General features: G+C 52.7%; 1 non-coding gene across 1 annotated transcript; it reads left to right on the top strand.

The window, feature by feature from the left end:
• Positions 1-847: 847 nt before the first annotated feature.
• LOC111762973 (U11 spliceosomal RNA) lies at positions 848-979 on the top strand. The gene has a single exon (XR_002795957.2). It is a non-coding gene; the product is annotated as a U11 spliceosomal RNA (small nuclear RNA).
• The last annotated feature ends 4,009 nt before the right edge of the window (positions 980-4,988 follow it).

Below are 4,988 nucleotides of genomic sequence, written 5' to 3'. Positions count from 1 at the left end.
AGGCCTGAAGTCCAGGGACCAAGGGAGGGATCCCAGCCCTGCCCCTTAGAAGTCCAGGGACCCCGGCGCAGGGGTCGCTCACCGCTCTGGGCGTTTCCTCACATGGGGGTGGCAGTGCCCACTGGCCCATCTTCTAAATACACAGTATTCCATGCGACCCCTTCTTATCTTTATTTCATTTTGCACAGCCACTCCCCCCTCTACTCCTGGAGCACGTGTTTGTCAGGAAGAAAAGAGAGGGGAGCCAATGGGTAAGCCCAGACTATGCTGCCGGAAGCCCTGGGGTCACATCCCTGGTTCTGTCAGTTATCTGTTTCCTTGGGCAAACTATTTAACCTGGCGCAGTCTCTTCTTTCCACTCTGTAAAACGGGCACATTGTAGGGTTCAATATGATAATTCAGATATTCAAATTTGGGTATAATCAAGATCCTCTGAAGAGCTTGTTAACAGGACAGACTCCTTCCCAAACCTATGGATCCAGAATCTCTGAAAACGGCTCTTGGCATCTGAACTGCTAACAAGCTACCCAGGTAATTCCAACACACATTCGAGAACCAGTGTGGGAGAGCTAGCCCCCGGCCCTCAGACCTGAGCGTGCGCTGGAAAAGCCTGCAGAGCTTAAAACCCCACCCTGAGATTCTGATGTTAGCAGTCCCGGCGGGGGCCAGGCCCTGGGATTTTTAGGAGTTCTCCGGGTGATCCTCACGTGCAGGAGAGGCTGAGCACCACTGGTGTGGCCCTGTGCCTGACACCCTGTAAGCACTGAATAATACTAAAAGAAGCTCGACCGGCACAGCCACAGCGTTGCTCAATGCTTGCCATCTATTCAACAACAAGCACTAGTGAAAAAAGGGCTTCTGTCGTGAGTGGCACACAGAGGGCATCCCGATTGCTCTTCAGGCGGATCAACATCCAGAGATCTCAGATGCATAATTTTTGTTGCTCAGGCAGGCAGTGCTTGTCGGTCCTGGTGCAGAAAAAAAAAAAATTAATGAGCCCCTATCACACACAAGGCCCTAGAGACAGAACAGCCAGGAAGCCAACATGTAACGACAAAATCCTCTCCTTCAGGAAGATCACAGTTAATGTGGCTGGGTCACGTTGCATCTTTCACTGGGTCCCCTGAAGTATGTAGCCGGCCCCTGCTGCGCGGGGGCTGCACAGCCTGGCGGGCCTCGAGGGCTGCTGGAGGAACTCTGGCTTTCTCTTGGAGAGCCATTCCACCTCCCATGACGATCTGTCTTGAAAAGAAGAGGTTTAGGAAAGAGTCTCTCTGTTGGTGAGATTTCAGTCCGGGGGCTCTGGGCGGTGGGGGGCAGCGGGGCCACTCCGGCTTCCTTATCCTGTGTGTCTATTTCCCTCAGAGGGTGGCGGCCTGGGGAGGAGCCTGGCACCCGCAGCCTGGAGCGAGCTGCTCCTGCTTCCCGCCTGCACCCTGGCCTGCCGTCCGGCCCCCTCCTCTTCCTCAGTGGGCCAGCTGTTTCCAGAGGCAAGTGGGAGAACTTCCTCCCAGCCGGGATTTGGGCTTTGCACCTGCTCCCCTTGGCTGGGGCTGGGGATCGAGAGGGTGGAGGAGGAAATCGTTTTTGATCATAGCAGCTGTGAACGAGGCCAGGGAAACGCAGAGAAGGCTTGTGAAACCCCAGAGAGCGCGGGAGCAGCTGCGGGGAGGGAGCCCACCTCCACCACCCTCTCTCTTTCCCCCTGCACTGTCTTTATTCACAGCACTTATCACAGCCTGACTCCTGAGTGCACGTTTGTTTACTACCAGGAGTCTGGCTCCGCCGCTCAAATAAAAACTCCGCAAGGGCTGGAATTTTCACTGCTGTGTGGGCAGCACTTAGCCCCGTGCCTGACACCTAGAAGGAGCTCAACACATATCTGTTGAATAGGTGGATGGATGGATGGATGGATGGATGGATGGATGGATGGATGGATGGATGAGTGACTCATTTTCAACTGACTGTGGTTAGCACCAACTTTGCGGCTACTTACTGCTAGAGCAAGAATTTGAGGTGGAGGGAAAGGAGGACTGACTGACAAGATTGTGTGAAATTGGACCGCAGAGTCTGTCTTTCTTTCCACCCTTGAGGACAGACACTGGAGTCTCATCTTCTCAAGTGGAAGGTGGGCTAGATGAGTTTGCAGGGCCTTTCCCATGAGTCAAAATGACCTTCCCACCCCCACCCGGGCAGGGGACGGTGGCCGTATCTGGAGCCCCTGAATGGGGTGCAGCCATCAGACACGTTCCGTACCTCCTGGGGCTGACCGCTTCCCTGCAAGAGCTGGACGGCAGCCGTGGGCCACATTCCCAGACCCCACAGCAGGGCGGGCTTTAACAGGCAAGGGCGGTCCCGGGCTCCAGTCCCCTCCCGGCCGCCCTACTCTTTACCCAGCGCCTCTCAGTCCTGCCGGCTTTGCGCCCTGGCCCAGACCTGGGCGCCTCCTTGCCCCTTCCAGTGGCCGAACCGAGGTCGTGCTGGCAGCAGAATTTGCAGCTCTGCCCTCCCGGGGCTGCCAGGCAGGCACAGCCTCCACCTGGTCCACAGACCTGCAGCTGGAGCCCCAAGGTCCCCTGGGCGCCCACCCAGTGCGGCACCCCACCCCGCCACGAACCAAGCTGGGCTTTCCTTCTTTTTCTCCTTCCCTTGTGTGACTCCTAAGAATGTGACCACCGGGATGATCTCATTCAGGTCGCCTCCCCCAGCTCAGAAACCAGGGCAGGATGCTCCCCCTTAGGGCCATTGGTCCCCTGTGCCCCGCCAAGCCCCCTTAAGTATTTCTCAACCAGTCTCAGTCCTTGTCATTCTTTACTGTGGCCTCAGTCCTCCAGGTCTGCAAATCTACTCCTCTCTGGCACGCAGCCTGTTCCTTCTTGTTATTAATAAAACTGAGAATAATGGATCGTAAATAAGCCACAGCACCACCCCAGAGCTTCACCAGAACCGTATGAGGTGAACAGTGACACGCAGGGTGTCAGTGACTTGTCGGCGATCAGCAGCTAGTTAGTGGCTGAGCTGAGTCGGGACCCTATTTTAAGGGCTATTATTTATGTCTTATCAGGAAATTATCATTTTTTAAAGTGAGTGGAAAATACGATCCAGATTCTAAAGTATGACTTTCTTACAATTCAAGGATAAGATTTATTCCCACTCCTTAATATTGTGATTAAAGGAAATGGAATAAGATTTGGTATTATATTTGCCTTTCAAACAACCTTGCAGAGACATCTACATTGCTCTACAAAAGAAAAGCCATTTGCTAACTTACTATATTAAACACCTGCTAATTCATTCAATCAACACCTTTTTATTGCACTCCTACTGTGTGCCAGGCACTGGTCTAGATACAAGGCAAACATTGGCAAGCAAAGCAGGGTCCAATCCTGCCCTCAGACACTCCGCGGATAGTGGCAAAGTCGGGGGTTAAACTAAGATTCAAACGGAGAAAGTATGATCAGAAATATGAAGGAGAGATGCACAGGGCTCTGGCAGCTTCTAACAAAGGAATTCACTTGGTCTGGGAGCTCAGGGAGGGCTTCCTGGAGGAAGCGAATATTTCCCGGAGAGGAAAGATGAGAACTTAGCACAGGGAAGTGGGGAGGGAAGGGAGTTTGAAGCAGAGGGAACAGCCTGTGCAGTGCCCTGTTGCTGGAGAGAAGCTGGAGGAGTGTGGATGAGATGAGGCTGAAGAGGTGGATGGGCAGGGCTTTGTACACCCAGGCAGGGATCAGGTGTCTTCCCACAGGGCAATGAGAAGCTTCTTAAAGGTTCAATCAAGGACTGACATGGGAAACGGACTTTGGCCCAGTGGTTAGGGCCCGCCCGCGGTTCAAGCCCCCGGCCTCCTTGACCCGTGTGGAGCTGGCCCATGCGCAGTGCTGATGCGCACAAGGAGTGCCGTGCTACACAGGGGTGTCCCCCGCGTAGGGGAGCCCCACGGGCAAGGAGTGCACCCATAAGGAGAGACACCCAGCACGAAGGAGGGAGCAGCCTGCCCAGGAATGGCACCGCCCACACTTCCCGTGCCGCTGACGACAACAGAAGCGGACAAAGAAACAAGACGCAGCAAAAAAAAAAAGACACAGAAAACAGACAACCGGGGGAGGGGAGGGAATTAAATAAATTAAAAAAAAAAAAAAAAGGACTGACATAATCAGGTTAAATACAATTAGGTGCTGTGTCTCCCTGGCACAGACAGGAGGAAGAATGTCTCAACCCGCAAAGAACGTTCCATCAGATTCCCTGGCATTAATGAATCCCCACTCTAAAGTAAGATATTGATTTTCTCAGAAATATAGGAGCCACTCTTGAACTGACAATAATAAAAAATAATACTGAAAACAAAAAATTAAGACCACTAGGCATTTAGCACTTTATATGCATTACTTCATTTGCTCTCAGTCTCAAAGCAACTTAGGAGATAGGCTGAATTGTCAGCCCCCTTTTATAGATGAGAGAAATCAAGTTCAAAGAGGTTTAGTAACTTTCCCAAGGTCACACAGCTCCTGACAGATCCACGGTTCAAACCTAGGACTCTCTGCATGTTGGTTCTGCTACCTCCCAGGCATCAAAGTCACAAGAATCCTTACCCAGAAATTCAAGGACAGTCAGCACAATGGATTTAAAGAGTTTATCACTACTGGACTACAAGGTCAACCATGACCACTTGGCCAAAGCCAGGGGTCAGATCTCTCCTGGTTTAACTTGACCTCCAGCAGCAGGGACCAGGTGATCACTCCCTCTTTCTGAGAGCTTGTTTGGAGGTTCTAGCAATGGAACGCAGCTACTCATATACCCTTGACCAAAGAACGGTCTTCCTCTAGCGGGGAAGGGCGTCCTCGTCGACCAAGCAAGCAGCTTCGGGAGGAAAGCACATGGAGCGGTGAGGGAGGAAGGGGACACCCGCCTAGCCAGCCAGATTGGCTGAATCAACCCAGGCAATCAGTGGGGTGACAAATGTCGCAGCCAGATCGCCCTCACATCCC

The sequence above is a fragment of the Dasypus novemcinctus genome, chromosome 2, assembly GCF_030445035.2.
Source record: "Dasypus novemcinctus isolate mDasNov1 chromosome 2, mDasNov1.1.hap2, whole genome shotgun sequence".
In the NCBI taxonomy this organism is placed as follows: Eukaryota; Metazoa; Chordata; class Mammalia; order Cingulata; family Dasypodidae; genus Dasypus; species Dasypus novemcinctus.
Note: the sequence above shows the minus strand (reverse complement) of the source record. Positions and strands in the feature narration are given on the sequence as shown.